Consider the following 17,619-nt stretch of genomic DNA (forward strand, 5'->3'; position numbering starts at 1 on the left):
GCCCTGAATGTTACAATTCACTATCAGTTTTTCGTCCGATTCGAAAATCTTTGACTCACAGCAGAACGGCCATAAGGTGCCCGAGGCAGCAATAGACCCATGGAGTCAAGTCGGCTGGAGGACGATGTATTGAATCGGGACGCAATTTGAGTGATCCATCGTCATTAGGAGGCCCTGAACGTTACAATTCACTATCAGTTTTTCGTCCCATTCGATAATCTAGACTCACAGCAGAACGGCCATAAGGTGCCCGAGGCAGCAATAGACCCATGGAGTCAAGTCGGCTGGAGGACGATGTATTGAATCGGGACGCAATTTGAGAGATCCATCGTCATTAGGTGGCCCTGAACGTTACAATTCACTATCAGTTTTTCGTCCCATTCGATAATCTAGACTCACAGCAGAACGGCCATAAGGTGCCCGAGGCAGCAATAGACCCATGGAGTCAAGTCGCCTGGAGGACGATGTATTGAATCGGGACGCAATTTGAGTGATCCATCGTCATTAGGTGGCCCTGAACGTTACAATTCACTATCAGTTTTTCGTCCAATTCGAAAATCTTTGACTCACAGCAGAACGGCCATAAGGTGCCCGAGGCAGCAATAGACGCATGGAGACAAGTCTGCTGGAGGACGATGTATTGAATAGGGACGCAATTTGAGTGTTCCATCGTCATTAGGAGGCCCTGAACGTTACAATTCACTATCAGTTTTTCGTCCGATTCGAAAATCTTTGAGTCACAGCAGGCCTGCCATAAGGTGCCCGAGGCAGCAATAGACCCATGGAGACAAGTCTGCTGGAGGACGATGTATTGAATCGGGACGCAATTTGAGTGATCCATTGTCATTAGGTGGCCCTGAACGCTACAATTCACTATCAGTTTTTCAACCCATTCTATAATCTAGACTCACAGCAGAACGGCCATAAGGTGCCCGAGGCAGCAATAGTCCCATGGAGTCAAGTCGGCTAGTGGACGATGTACTGAATCGGGACGCAATTTGTGTGGTCCATCGTCATTAGGTGGCCCTGAATGTTACAAATCACTATCAGTTTTTCGTCCGATTCGAAAATCTTTGACTCACAGCAGAACGGCCATAAGGTGCCCGAGGCAGCAATAGACCCATGAAGTCAAGTCGGCTGGAGGATGATGTATTGAATCAGGACGCAATTTGAGTGATCCATCGTCATTAGGTGGCCCTGAACGTTACAATTCACTATCAGTTTTTCGTCCCATTCGATAATCTAGACTCACAGCAGAACGGCCATAAGGTGCCCGAGGCAGCAATAGACCCATGGAGACAAGTCGGCTGGGGACGATGTATTGAATCGGGACGCAATTTGAGTGATCCATCGTCATTAGGTGGCCCTGAACGGTACAATTCACTATCAGTTTTTCGTCCCATTCGATAATCTAGATTCACAGCAGAACGGCCATAAGGTGGCCGAGGCAGCAATAGACCCATGGAGTCAAGTAGGCTGGAGGACGATGTATTGAATCGGGACGCAATTTGCGTGGTCCATCGTCTTTAGGTGGCCCTGAATGTTACAATTCACTATCAGTTTTTCGTCCGATTCGAAAATCTTTGACTCACAGCAGAACATCCATTAGGTGCCCGAGGCAGCAATCGACCCATGGAGACAAGTCTGCTGGAGGACGATGTATTGAATCGGGACGCAATTTGAGTGATCCATCGTCATTAGGCGGCCCTGAACGTTACAATTCACTATCAGTTTTTCGTCCCATTCGATAATCTAGACTCACAGCAGAACGGCCATAAGGTGCTCGAGGCAGCAATAGACCCATGGAGTCAAGTCGGCTGGAGGACGATGTTTTGAATCGGGACGCAATTTGAGTGATCCATCGTCATTAGGAGGCCCTGAACGTTACAATTCACTATCAGTTTTTCGTCCGATTCGAAAATCTTTGACTCACAGCAGAACGACCATTAGGTGCCCGAGGCAGCAATCGACCCATGGAGACAAGTCTGCTGGAGGGCGATGTATTGAATCGGGACGCAATTTGAGTGATCCATCGTTATTAGGAGGCCCTGAACGTTACAACTCACTATCAGTTTTTCGTCCCATTCGATAATCTAGACTCACAGCAGAACGGCCATAAGGTGCCCGAGGCAGCAATAGACCCATGGAGTCAAGTCGGCTGGAGGACGATGTATTGAATCGGGACGCAATTTGAGTGATCCATCGTCATTAGGTGGCCCTGAACGTTACAATTCACTATCAGTTTTTCGTCCCATTCGATAATCTAGACTCACAGCAGAACGGCCATAAGGTGCCCGAGGCAGCATAGACCCATGGAGACAAGTCTGCTGGAGGACGATGTATTGAATCGGGACGCAATTTGAGTGATCCATCGTCATTAGGTGGCCCCGAACGTTACAATTCACTATCAGTTTTTCGTCCGATTCGAAAATCTTTGACTCACAGCAGAACGGCCATAAGGTGCCCGAGGCAGCAATAGACCCATGAAGTCAAGTCTGCTGGAGGACTATGTATTGAATCGGGACGCAATTTTAGTGTTCCATCGTCATTAGGAGGCCCTGAACGTTACAATTCACTATCAGTTTTTCGTCCGATTCGAAAATCTTTGACTCACAGCAGAACGGCCATAAGGTGCCCGAGGCAGCAATAGACCCATGGAGACAAGTCGGCTGGAGGACGATGTATTTAATCGGGACGCAATTTGAGTGATCCATCGTCATTAGGTGGCCCTGAAAGTTACAATTCACTATCAGTTTTTCGTCCGATTCGAAAATCTTTGACTCACAGCAGAACGGCCATAAGGTGCCCGAGGCAGCAATAGACCCATGGAGACAAAACGGCTGGAGGACGATGTATTGAATCGGGACGCAATTTGAGTGTTCCATCGTCATTAGGAGGCCCTGAACGTTACAATTCACTATCAGTTTTTCGTCCGATTCGAAAATCTTTGAGTCACGGCTGAACGGCCATAAGGTGCCCGAGGCTGCAATAGACCAAATGGAGACAGTCTGCTGGAGGACAATGTATTGAATCGGGACGCAATTTGAGTGATCCATCGTCATTAGGTGGCCCGGAACGTTACAATTCACTATCAGTTTTTCGTCCGATTCGAAAATCTTTGACTCACAGCAGAACGGCCATAAGGTGCCAAGGCGGCAATAGACCCATGGTGACATGTCGGCTGGAGGACGATGTATTGAATCGAGACGCAATTTGAGTGATCCATCGTCATTAGGTGGCCCTGAACGTTACAATTCACTATCAGTTTTTCGTCCGATTCGGAAATCTTTGACTCACAGCAGAACGGCCATAAGGTGCCCGAGGCAGCAATAGACCAATGGAGACAAGTCGGATGGGGACGATGTATTGAATCGGGACGCAATTTAAGTGATCCATCGTCATTAGGTGGCCCTGAACGTTACAATTCACTATCAGTTTTTCGTCCCACTCGATAATCTAGATTCACAGCAGAATGGCCATAAGGTGCCCGAGGCAGCAATAGACCCATGGAGTCAACTCGGCTGGAGGACGATGTATTGAATCGGGACGCAATTTGCGTGGTCCATCGTCATTAGGTGGCCCTGAATGTCAGTTTTTCGTCCGATTCGAAAATCTTTGACTCACAGCAGAACGGCCATAACTGCCCGAGGCAGCAATCGACCCATGGAGACAAGTCTGCTGGAGGACGATGTATTGAATCGGGACGCAATTTGAGTGATCCATCGTCATTAGGAGGCCCTGAACGTTACAATTCACTATCAGTTTTTTGTCCCATTCGATAATCTAGACTCACAGCAGAACGGCCATAAGGTGCCCGAGGCAGCAATAGACCCATGGAGTCAAGTCGGCTGGAGGACGATGTATTGAATCGGGACGCAATTTGAGTGATCCATCGTCATTAGGTGGAACTGAACGTTACAATTCACTATCAGTTTTTCGTCCCATTCGATAATCTAGATTCACAGCAGAACGGCCATAAGGTGCCCGAGGCAGCAATAGACCCATGGAGTCAACTCGGCTGGAGGACGATGTATTGAATCGGGACGCAATTTGCGTGGTCCATCGTCATTAGGTGGCCCTGAATGTTACAATTCACTATCAGTTTTTCGTCCGATTCGAAAATCTTTGACTCACAGCAGAACATCCATTAGGTGCCCGAGGCAGCAATCGACCCATGGAGACAAGTCTGCTGGAGGACGATGTATTGAATCGGGACGCAATTTGAGTGATCCATCGTCATTAGGCGGCCCTGAACGTTACAATTCACTATCAGTTTTTCGTCCCATTCGATAATCTAGACTCACAGCAGAACGGCCATAAGGTGCTCGAGGCAGCAATAGACCCATGGAGTCAAGTCGGCTGGAGGACGATGTATTGAATCGGGACGCAATTTGAGTGATCCATCGTCATTAGGAGGCCCTGAACGTTACAATTCACTATCAGTTTTTCGTCCGATACGAAAATCTTTGACTCACAGCAGAACGACCATTAGGTGCCCGAGGCAGCAATCGACCCATGGAGACAAGTCTGCTGGAGGGCGATGTATTGAATCGGGACGCAATTTGAGTGATCCATCGTTATTAGGAGGCCCTGAACGTTACAACTCACTATCAGTTTTTCGTCCCATTCGATAATCTAGACTCACAGCAGAACGGCCATAAGGTGCCCGAGGCAGCAATAGACCCATGGAGTCAAGTCGGCTGGAGGACGATGTATTGAATCGGGACGCAATTTGAGTGATCCATCGTCATTAGGTGGCCCTGAACGTTACAATTCACTATCAGTTTTTCGTCCCATTCGATAATCTAGACTCACAGCAGAACGGCCATAAGGTGCCCGAGGCTGCATAGACCCATGGAGACAAGTCTGCTGGAGGACGATGTATTGAATCGGGACGCAATTTGAGTGATCCATCGTCATTAGGTGGCCCCGAACGTTACAATTCACTATCAGTTTTTCGTCCGATTCGAAAATCTTTGACTCACAGCAGAACGGCCATAAGGTGCCCGAGGCAGCAATAGACCCATGAAGTCAAGTCTGCTGGAGGACGATGTATTGAATCGGGACGCAATTTGAGTGTTCCATCGTCATTAGGAGGCCCTGAACGTTACAATTCACTATCAGTTTTTCGTCCGATTCGAAAATCTTTGAGTCACGGCTGAACGGCCATAAGGTGCCCGAGGCTGCAATAGACCAAATGGAGACAGTCTGCTGGAGGACAATGTATTGAATCGGGACGCAATTTGAGTGATCCATCGTCATTAGGTGGCCCGGAACGTTACAATTCACTATCAGTTTTTCGTCCGATTCGAAAATCTTTGACTCACAGCAAAACGGCCATAAGGTGCCAAGGCGGCAATAGACCCATGGTGACATGTCGGCTGGAGGACGATGTATTGAATCGAGACGCAATTTGAGTGATCCATCGTCATTAGGTGGCCCTGAACGTTACAATTCACTATCAGTTTTTCGTCCGATTCGAAAATCTTTGACTCACAGCAGAACGGCCATAAGGTGCCCGAGGCAGCAATAGACCCATGGAGACAAGTCTGCTGGAGGACGATGTATTGAATCGGGACGCAATTTGAGTGTTCCATCGTCATTAGGAGGCCCTGAACGTTACAATTCACTATCAGTTTTTCGTCCGATTCGAAAATCTTTGACTCACAGCAGAACGGCCATAGGGTGCGCGAGGCATCAATAGACCCATGGAGACAAGTCGGCTGGTGGACGATGTATTGAATCGGGACGCAATTTGAGTGATCCATCGTCATTAGGTGGCCCTGAAAGTTACAATTCACTATCAGTTTTTCGTCCGATTCGAAAATCTAGACTCACAGCAGAACGGCCATATGGTGCCCGAGGCAGCAATAGACCCATGGAACAAGTCTGCTGGAGGACGATGTATTGAATCAGGACGCAATTTGAGTGATCCATCGTCATTAGGAGGCCCTGAACGTTGCAATTCACTATCAGTTTTTCGTCCCATACGATAATCTACACTCACAGCAGAACGGCCATAAGGTGCCCGAGGCAGCAATAGACCCATGGAGTCAAGTCGGCTGGAGGACGATGTATTGAATCGGGACGAAATTTGAGTGATCCATCGTCATTAGGTGGCCCTGAACGTTACAATTCACTATCAGTTTTTCGTCCCATTCGATAATCTAGACTCACAGCAGAACGGCCATAAGGTGCCCGAGGCAGCAATAGACCCATGGAGACAAGTCTGCTGGAGGACGATGTATTGAATCGGGACGCAATTTGAGTGATCCATCGTCATTAGGAGGCCCTGAACGTTACATTTCACTATCAGTTTTTTGTCCCATTCGATAATCTAGACTCACAGCAGAACGGCCATAAGGTGCCCGAGGCAGCAATAGACCCTTGGAGTCAAGTCGGCTGGAGGACGATGTATTGAATCGGGACGCAATTTGAGTGATCCATCGTCGTTAGGTGGCCCTGAACGTTACAATTCACTATCAGTTTTTCGTCCGATTCGAAAATCTTTGACTCATAGCAGAACGGCCATAAGGTGCCCGAGGCAGCAATAGACCCATGAAGTCAAGTCTGCTGGAGGACGATGTATTGAATCGGGACGCAATTTTAGTGTTCCATCGTCATTAGGAGGCCCTCAACGTTACAATTCACTATCAGTTTTTCGTCCGATTCGAAAATCTTTGACTCACAGCAGAATGGCCATAAGGTGCCCGAGGCAGCAATAGACCCATGGAGACAAGTCGGCTGGAGGACGATGTATTTAATCGGGACGCAATTTGAGTGATCCATCGTCATTAGGTGGCCCTGAAAGTTACAATTCACTATCAGTTTTTCGTCCGATTCGAAAATCTTTGACTCACAGCAGAACGGCCATAAGGTGCCCGAGGCAGCAATAGACCCATGGAGACAAGTCGGCTGGAGGACGATGTATTGAATCGGGACGCAATTTGAGTGTTCCATCGTCATTAGGAGGCCCTGAACGTTACAATTCACTATCAGTTTTTCGTCCGATTCGAAAATCTTTGAGGCACTGCTGAACGGCCATAAGGTGCCCGAGGCTGTAATAGACCAAATGGAGACAGTCTGCTGGAGGACAATGTATTGAATCGGGACGCAATTTGAGTGATCCATCGTCATTAGGTGGCCCGGAACGTTACAATTCACTATCAGTTTTTCGTCCGATTCGAAAATCTTTGACTCACAGCAGAAGGGCCATAAGGTGCCCGAGGCAGCAATAGACGCATGGAGTCAAGTCTGCTGGAGGACGATGTATTGAATCGGGACGCAATTTGAGTGATCCATCGTCATTAGGTGGCCCTGAACGTTACAATTCACTATAAGTTTTTCGTCCCATTCGATAACCTAGACTCACAGCAGAACGGCCATAAGGTGCCCGAGGCAGCAATAGACCCATGGAGACAAGTCTGCTGGAGGACGATGTATTGAATCGGGACGCAATTTGAGTGATCCATCGTCATTAGGAGGCCCTGAACGTTACAATTCACTATCAGTTTATTGTCCCATTCGAAAATCTAGACTCACAGCAGAACGGCCATAAGGTGCCCGAGGCAGCAATAGACCCATGGAGTCAAGTCGGCTGGAGGACGATGTATTGAATCGGGACGCAATTTGAGTGATCCATCGTCATTAGGTGGCCCTGAAAGTTACAATTCACTATCAGTTTTTCGTCCGATTCGAAAATCTTTGACTCACAGCAGAACGGCCATAAGGTGCCCGAGGCAGCAATAGACGCATGGAGACAAGTCTGCTGGAGGACGATGTCTTGAATCGGGACGCAATTTGAGTGTTCCATCGTCATTAGGAGGCCCTGAACGTTACAATTCACTATCAGTTTTCGTCCGATTCGATAATTTTTGAGTCACAGCAGGCCTGCCATAAGGTGCCCGAGGCAGCAATAGACCCATGGAGACAAGTCTGCTGGAGGACGATGTATTGAATCGGGACGCAATTAGAGTGATCCATCGTCATTAGGTGGCCCTGAACGTTACAATTCACTATCAGTTTTTCGTCCCATTCGATAATCTAGACTCACAGCAGAACGGCCATAAGGTGCCCGAGGCAGCAATAGACCCATGGAGTCAAGTCGGCTGGAGGACGATGTATTGAATCGGGACGCAATTTGAGTGATCCATCGTCATTAGGTGGCCCTGAACGTTACAATTCACTATCAGTTTTTCGTCCCATTCGATAATCTAGATTCACAGCAGAACGGCCATAAGGTGCCCGAGGCAGCAATAGACCCATGGAGTCAACTCGGCTGGAGGACGATGTATTGAATCGGGACGCAATTTGCGTGGTCCATCGTCATTAGGTGGCCCTGAATGTTACAATTCACTAACAGTTTTTCGTCCGATTCGAAAATCTTTGACTCACAGCAGAACGGCCATAAGGTGCCCGAGGCAGCAATAGACCCATGGAGTCAAGTCGGCTGGAGGACGATGTATTGAATCGGGACGCAATTTGAGTGATCCATCGTCATTAGGAGGCCCTGAACGTTACAATTCACTATCAGTTTTTCGTCCCATTCGATAATCTAGACTCACAGCAGAACGGCCATAAGGTGCCCGAGGCAGCAATAGACCCATGGAGTCAAGTCGGCTGGAGGACGATGTATTGAATCGGGACGCAATTTGAGAGATCCATCGTCATTAGGTGGCCCTGAACGTTACAATTCACTATCAGTTTTTCGTCCCATTCGATAATCTAGACTCACAGCAGAACGGCCATAAGGTGCCCGAGGCAGCAATAGACCCATGGAGTCAAGTCGCCTGGAGGACGATGTATTGAATCGGGACGCAATTTGAGTGATCCATCGTCATTAGGTGGCCCTGAACGTTACAATTCACTATCAGTTTTTCGTCCAATTCGAAAATCTTTGACTCACAGCAGAACGGCCATAAGGTGCCCGAGGCAGCAATAGACGCATGGAGACAAGTCTGCTGGAGGACGATGTATTGAATCGGGACGCAATTTGAGTGTTCCATCGTCATTAGGAGGCCCTGAACGTTACAATTCACTATCAGTTTTTCGTCCGATTCGAAAATCTTTGAGTCACAGCAGGCCTGCCATAAGGTGCCCGAGGCAGCAATAGACCCATGGAGACAAGTCTGCTGGAGGACGATGTATTGAATCGGGACGCAATTTGAGTGATCCATTGTCATTAGGTGGCCCTGAACGTTACAATTCACTATCAGTTTTTCATCCCATTCTATAATCTAGACTCACAGCAGAACGGCCATAAGGTGCCCGAGGCAGCAATAGTCCCATGGAGTCAAGTCGGCTAGTGGACGATGTACTGAATCGGTACGCAATTTGTGTGGTCCATCGTCATTAGGTGGCCCTGAATGTTACAAATCACTATCAGTTTTTCGTCCGATTCGAAAATCTTTGACTCACAGCAGAACGGCCATAAGGTGCCCGAGGCAGCAATAGACCCATGAAGTCAAGTCGGCTGGAGGACGATGTATTGAATCAGGACGCAATTTGAGTGATCCATCGTCATTAGGTGGCCCTGAACGTTACAATTCACTATCAGTTTTTCGTCCCATTCGATAATCTAGACTCACAGCAGAACGGCCATAAGGTGCCCGAGGCAGCAATAGACCCATGGAGACAAGTCGGCTGGGGACGATGTATTGAATCGGGACGCAATTTGAGTGATCCATCGTCATTAGGTGGCCCTGAACGGTACAATTCACTATCAGTTTTTCGTCCCATTCGATAATCTAGATTCACAGCAGAACGGCCATAAGGTGGCCGAGGCAGCAATAGACCCATGGAGTCAAGTAGGCTGGAGGACGATGTATTGAATCGGGACGCAATTTGCGTGGTCCATCGTCATTAGGTGGCCCTGAATGTTACAATTCACTATCAGTTTTTCGTCCGATTCGAAAATCTTTGACTCACAGCAGAACATCCATTAGGTGCCCGAGGCAGCAATCGACCCATGGAGACAAGTCTGCTGGAGGACGATGTATTGAATCGGGACGCAATTTGAGTGATCCATCGTCATTAGGCGGCCCTGAACGTTACAATTCACTATCAGTTTTTCGTCCCATTCGATAATCTAGACTCACAGCAGAACGGCCATAAGGTGCTCGAGGCAGCAATAGACCCATGGAGTCAAGTCGGCTGGAGGACGATGTATTGAATCGGGACGCAATTTGAGTGATCCATCGTCATTAGGAGGCCCTGAACGTTACAATTCACTATCAGTTTTTCGTCCCATTCGATAATCTAGACTCACAGCAGAACGGCCAAAAGGTGCCCGAGGCAGCAATAGACCCATGGAGTCAAGTCGGCTGGAGGACGATGTATTGAATCGGGACGCAATTTGAGTGATCCATCGTCATTAGGTGGCCCTGAACGTTACAATTCACTATCAGTTTTTCGTCCCATTCGATAATCTAGATTCACAGCAGAACGGCCGTAAGGTGCCCGAGGCAGCAATAGACCCATGGAGTCAACTCGGCTGGAGGACGATGTATTGAATTTGCGTGGTCCATCGTCATTAGGTGGCCCTGAATGTTACAATTCACTATCAGTTTTTCGTCCGATTCGAAAATCTTTGACTCACAGCAGAACGACCATTAGGTGCCCGAGGCAGCAATCGACCCATGGAGACAAGTCTGCTGGAGGGCGATGTATTGAATCGGGACGCAATATGAGTGATCCATCGTTATTAGGAGGCCCTGAACGTTACAACTCACTATCAGTTTTTCGTCCCATTCGATAATCTAGACTCACAGCAGAACGGCCATAAGGTGCCCGAGGCAGCAATAGACCCATGGAGTCAAGTCGGCTGGAGGACGATGTATTGAATCGGGACGCAATTTGAGTGATCCATCGTCATTAGGTGGCCCTGAACGTTACAATTCACTATCAGTTTTTCGTCCCATTCGATAATCTAGACTCACAGCAGAACGGCCATAAGGTGCCCGAGGCAGCATAGACCCATGGAGTCAAGTCGGCTGGAGGACGATGTATTGAATCGGGACGCAATTTGAGTGATCCATCGTCGTTAGGTGGCCCTGAACGTTACAATTCACTATCAGTTTTTCGTCCGATTCGAAAATCTTTGACTCATAGCAGAACGGCCATAAGGTGCCCGAGGCAGCAATAGACCCATGAAGTCAAGTCTGCTGGAGGACGATGTATTGAATCGGGACGCAATTTTAGTGTTCCATCGTCATTAGGAGGCCCTCAACGTTACAATTCACTATCAGTTTTTCGTCCGATTCGAAAATATTTGACTCACAGCAGAATGGCCATAAGGTGCCCTAGGCAGCAATAGACCCATGGAGACAAGTCGGCTGGAGGACGATGTATTTAATCGGGACGCAATTTGAGTGATCCATCGTCATTAGGTGGCCCTGAAAGTTACAATTCACTATCAGTTTTTCGTTCGATTCGAAAATCTTTGACTCACAGCAGAACGGCCATAAGGTGCCCGAGGCAGCAATAGACGCATGGAGACAAGTCGGCTGGAGGACGATGTATTGAATCGGGACGCAATTTGAGTGTTCCATCGTCATTAGGAGGCCCTGAACGTTACAATTCACTATCAGTTTTTCGTCCGATTCGAAAATCTTTGAGGCACTGCTGAACGGCCATAAGGTGCCCGAGGCTGCAATAGACCAAATGGAGACAGTCTGCTGGAGGACAATGTATTGAATCGGGACGCAATTTGAGTGATCCATCGTCATTAGGTGGCCCGGAACGTTACAATTCACTATCAGTTTTTCGTCCGATTCGAAAATCTTTGACTCACAGCAGAAGGGCCATAAGGTGCCCGAGGCAGCAATAGACGCATGGAGTCAAGTCTGCTGGAGGACGATGTATTGAATCGGGACGCAATTTGAGTGATCCATCGTCATTAGGTGGCCCTGAACGTTACAATTCACTATCAGTTTTTCGTCCCATTCGATAACCTAGACTCACAGCAGAACGGCCATAAGGTGCCCGAGGCAGCAATAGACCCATGGAGACAAGTCTGCTGGAGGACGATGTATTGAATCGGGACGCAATTTGAGTGATCCATCGTCATTAGGAGGCCCTGAACGTTACAATTCACTATCAGTTTATTGTCCCATTCGATAATCTAGACTCACAGCAGAACGGCCATAAGGTGCCCGTGGCAGCAATAGACCCATGGAGTCAAGTCGGCTGGAGGACGATGTATTGAATCGGGACGCAATTTGAGTGATCCATCGTCATTAGGTGGCCCTGAAAGTTACAATTCACTATCAGTTTTTCGTCCGATAAGAAAATCTTTGACTCACAGCAGAACGGCCATAAGGTGCCCGAGGCAGCAATAGACGCATGGAGACAAGTCTGCTGGAGGACGATGTATTGAATCGGGACGCAATTTGAGTGATCCATCGTCATTAGGAGGCCCTGAACGTTACAATTCACTATCAGTTTTTTGTCCCATTCGATAATCTAGACTCACAGCAGAACGGCCATAAGGTGCCCGAGGCAGCAATAGACCCATGGAGTCAAGTCGGCTGGAGGACGATGTATTGAATCGGGACGCAATTTGAGTGATCCTTCGTCATTAGGTGGCCCTGAACGTTACAATTCACTATCAGTTTTTCGGCCCATTCGATAATCTAGATTCACAGCAGAACGGCCATAAGGTGCCCGAGGCACCAATAGACCCATGGAGTCAACTCGGCTGGAGGACGATGTATTGAATCGGGACGCAATTTGCGTGGTCCATCGTCATTAGGTGGCCCTGAATGTTACAATTCACTATCAGTTTTTCGTCCGATTCGAAAATCTTTGACTCACAGCAGAACGGCCATAAGGTGCCCGAGGCAGCAATAGACCCATGGAGTCAAGTCGGCTGGAGGACGATGTATTGAATCGGGACGCAATTTGAGTGATCCATCGTCATTAGGAGGCCCTGAACGTTACATTTCACTATCAGTTTTTCGTCCCATTCGATAATCTAGACTCACAGCAGAACGGCCATAAGGTGCCCGAGGCAGCAATAGACTCATGGAGTCAAGTCGGCTGGAGGACGATGTATTGAATCGGGACGCAATTTGAGAGATCCATCGTCATTAGGTGGCCCTGAACGTTACAATTCACTATCAGTTTTTCGTCCCATTCGATAATCTAGACTCACAGCAGAACGGCCATAAGGTGCCCGAGGCAGCAATAGACCCATGGAGTCAAGTCGCCTGGAGGACGATGTATTGAATCGGGACGCAATTTGAGTGATCCATCGTCATTAGGTGGCCCTGAACGTTACAATTCACTATCAGTTTTTCGTCCAATTCGAAAATCTTTGACTCACAGCAGAACGGCCATAAGGTGGCCGAGGCAGCAATAGACCCATGGAGTCAAGTAGGCTGGAGGACGATGTATTGAATCGGGACGCAATTTGCGTGGTCCATCGTCATTAGGTGGCCCTGAATGTTACAATTCACTATCAGTTTTTCGTCCGATTCGAAAATCTTTGACTCACAGCAGAACATCCATTAGGTGCCCGAGGCAGCAATCGACCCATGGAGACAAGTCTGCTGGAGGACGATGTATTGAATCGGGACGCAATTTGAGTGATCCATCGTCATTAGGCGGCCCTGAACGTTACAATTCACTATCAGTGTTTCGTCCCATTCGATAATCTAGACTCACAGCAGAACGGCCATAAGGTGCTCGAGGCAGCAATAGACCCATGGAGTCAAGTCGGCTGGAGGACGATGTATTGAATCGGGACGCAATTTGAGTGATCCATCGTCATTAGGAGGCCCTGAACGTTACAATTCACTATCAGTTTTTCGTCCCATTCGATAATCTAGACTCACAGCAGAACGGCCAAAAGGTGCCCGAGGCAGCAATAGACCCATGGAGTCAAGTCGGCTGGAGGACGATGTATTGAATCGGGACGCAATTTGAGTGATCCATCGTCATTAGGTGGCCCTGCACGTTACAATTCACTATCAGTTTTTCGTCCCATTCGATAATCTAGATTCACAGCAGAACGGCCGTAAGGTGCCCGAGGCAGCAATAGACCCATGGAGTCAACTCGGCTGGAGGACGATGTATTGAATTTGCGTGGTCCATCGTCATTAGGTGGCCCTGAATGTTACAATTCACTATCAGTTTTTCGTCCGATTCGAAAATCTTTGACTCACAGCAGAACGACCATTAGGTGCCCGAGGCAGCAATCGACCCATGGAGACAAGTCTGCTGGAGGGCGATGTATTGGATCGGGACGCAATATGAGTGATCCATCGTTATTAGGAGGCCCTGAACGTTACAACTCACTATCAGTTTTTCGTCCCATTCGATAATCTAGACTCACAGCAGAACGGCCATAAGGTGCCCGAGGCAGCAATAGACCCATGGAGTCAAGTCGGCTGGAGGACGATGTATTGAATCGGGACGCAATTTGAGTGATCCATCGTCATTAGGTGGCCCTGAACGTTACAATTCACTATCAGTTTTTCGTCCCATTCGATAATCTAGACTCACAGCAGAACGGCCATAAGGTGCCCGAGGCAGCATAGACCCATGGAGACAAGTCTGCTGGAGGACGATGTATTGAATCGGGACGCAATTTGAGTGATCCATCGTCATTAGGTGGCCCCGAACGTTACAATTCACTATCAGTTTTTCGTCCGATTCGAAAATCTTTGACTCACAGCAGAACGGCCATAAGGTGCCCGAGGCAGCAATAGACCCATGAAGTCAAGTCTGCTGGAGGACTATGTATTGAATCGGGACGCAATTTTAGTGTTCCATCGTCATTAGGAGGCCCTGAACGTTACTATTCACTATCAGTTTTTCGTCCGATTCGAAAATCTTTGACTCACAGCAGAACGGCCATAAGGTGCCCGAGGCAGCAATACACCCATGGAGACAAGTCGGCTGGAGGACGATGTATTTAATCGGGACGCAATTTGAGTGATCCATCGTCATTAGGTGGCCCTGAAAGTTACAATTCACTATCAGTTTTTCGTCCGATTCGAAAATCTTTGACTCACAGCAGAACGGCCATAAGGTGCCCGAGGCAGCAATAGACCCATGGAGACAAGACGGCTGGAGGACGATGTATTGAATCGGGACGCAATTTGAGTGTTCCATCGTCATTAGGAGGCCCTGAACTTTACAATTCACTATCAGTTTTTCGTCCGATTCGAAAATCTTTGACTCACAGCAGAACGGCCATAGGGTGCGCGAGGCATCAATAGACCCATGGAGACAAGTCGGCTGGTGGACGATGTATTGAATCGGGACGCAATTTGAGTGATCCATCGTCATTAGGTGGCCCTGAAAGTTACAATTCACTATCAGTTTTTCGTCCGATTCGAAAATCTAGACTCACAGCAGAACGGCCATAAGGTGCCCGAGGCAGCAATAGACCCATGGAGACAAGTCTGCTGGAGGACGATGTATTGAATCGGGACGCAATGTGAGTGATCCATCGTCATTAGGAGGCCCTGAACGTTGCAATTCACTATCAGTTTTTCGTCCCATACGATAATCTACACTCACAGCAGAACGGCCATAAGGTGCCCGAGGCAGCAATAGACCCATGGAGTCAAGTCGGCTGGAGGACGATGTATTGAATCGGGACGCAATTTGAGTGATCCATCGTCATTAGGTGGCCCTGAACGTTACAATTCACTATCAGTTTTTCGTCCCATTCGATAATCTAGACTCACAGCAGAACGGCCATAAGGTGCCCGAGGCAGCAATAGACCCATGGAGACAAGTCTGCTGGAGGACGATGTATTGAATCGGGACGCAATTTGAGTGATCCATCGTCATTAGGAGGCCCTGAACGTTACAATTCACTATCAGTTTTTTGTCCCATTCGATAATCTAGACTCACAGCAGAACGGCCATAAGGTGCCCGAGGCAGCAATAGACCCTTGGAGTCAAGTCGGCTGGAGGACGATGTATTGAATCGGGACGCAATTTGAGTGGTCCATCGTCATTAGGAGGTCCTCAACGTTACAATTCACTATCAGTTTTTCGTCCGATTCGAAAATCTTTGAGGCACTGCTGAACGGCCATAAGGTGCCCGAGGCTGCAATAGACCAAATGGAGACAGTCTGCTGGAGGACAATGTATTGAATCGGGACGCAATTTGAGTGATCCATCGTCATTAGGTGGCCCGGAACGTTACAATTCACTATCAGTTTTACGTCCGATTCGAAAATCTTTGACTCACAGCAGAACGGCCATAAGGTGCCAAGGCAGCAATAGACCCATGGTGACATGTCGGCTGGAGGACGATGTATTGAATCGGGACGCAATTTGAGTGATCCATCGTCATTAGGTGGCCCTGAACGTTACAATTCACTATCAGTTTTTCGTCCGATTCGAAAATCTTTGACTCACAGCAGAACGGCCATAAGGTGCCCGAGGCAGCAATAGACCCATGGAGACAAGTCTGTTGGAGGACGATGTATTGAATCGGGACTCAATTTGAGTGTTCCATCGTCATTAGGAGGCCCTGAAAGTTACAATTCACTATCAGTTTTTCGTCCGATTCGAAAATCTTTGACTCACAGCAGAAGGGCCATAAGGTGCCCGAGGCAGCAATAGACGCATGGAGTCAAGTCTGCTGGAGGACGATGTATTGAATCGGGACGCAATTTGAGTGATCCATCGTCATTAGGTGGCCCTGAACGTTACAATTCACTATCAGTTTTTCGTCCCATTCGATAACCTAGACTCACAGCAGAACGGCCATAAGGTGCCCGAGGCAGCAATAGACCCATGGAGACAAGTCTGCTGGAGGACGATGTATTGAATCGGGACGCAATTTGAGTGATCCATCGTCATTAGGAGGCCCTGAACGTTACAATTCACTATCAGTTTATTGTCCCATTCGATAATCTAGACTCACAGCAGTACGGCCATAAGGTGCCCGAGGCAGCAATAGACCCATGGAGTCAAGTCGGCTGGAGGACGATGTATTGAATCGGGACGCAATTTGAGTGATCCATCGTCATTAGGAGGCCCTGAACGTTACAATTCACTATCAGTTTTTTGTCCCATTCGATAATCTAGACTCACAGCAGAACGGCCATAAGGTGCCCGAGGCAGCAATAGACCCATGGAGTCAAGTCGGCTGGAGGACGATGTATTGAATCGGGACGCAATTTGAGTGATCCTTCGTCATTAGGTGGCCCTGAACGTTACAATTCACTATCAGTTTTTCGGCCCATTCGATAATCTAGATTCACAGCAGAACGGCCATAAGGTGCCCGAGGCAGCAATAGACCCATAGAGTCAACTCGGCTGGAGGACGATGTATTGAATCGGGACGCAATTTGCGTGGTCCATCGTCATTAGGTGGCCCTGAATGTTACAATTCACTATCAGTTTTTCGTCCGATTCGAAAATCTTTGACTCACAGCAGAACGGCCATAAGGTGCCCGAGGCAGCAATAGACCCATGGAGTCAAGTCGGCTGGAGGACGATGTATTGAATCGGGACGCAATTTGAGTGATCCATCGTCATTAGGAGGCCCTGAACGTTACATTTCACTATCAGTTTTTCGTCCCATTCGATAATCTAGACTCACAGCAGAACGGCCATAAGGTGCCCGAGGCAGCAATAGACCCATGGAGT

The sequence above is a fragment of the Schistocerca cancellata genome, chromosome 5, assembly GCF_023864275.1.
Source record: "Schistocerca cancellata isolate TAMUIC-IGC-003103 chromosome 5, iqSchCanc2.1, whole genome shotgun sequence".
In the NCBI taxonomy this organism is placed as follows: Eukaryota; Metazoa; Arthropoda; class Insecta; order Orthoptera; family Acrididae; genus Schistocerca; species Schistocerca cancellata.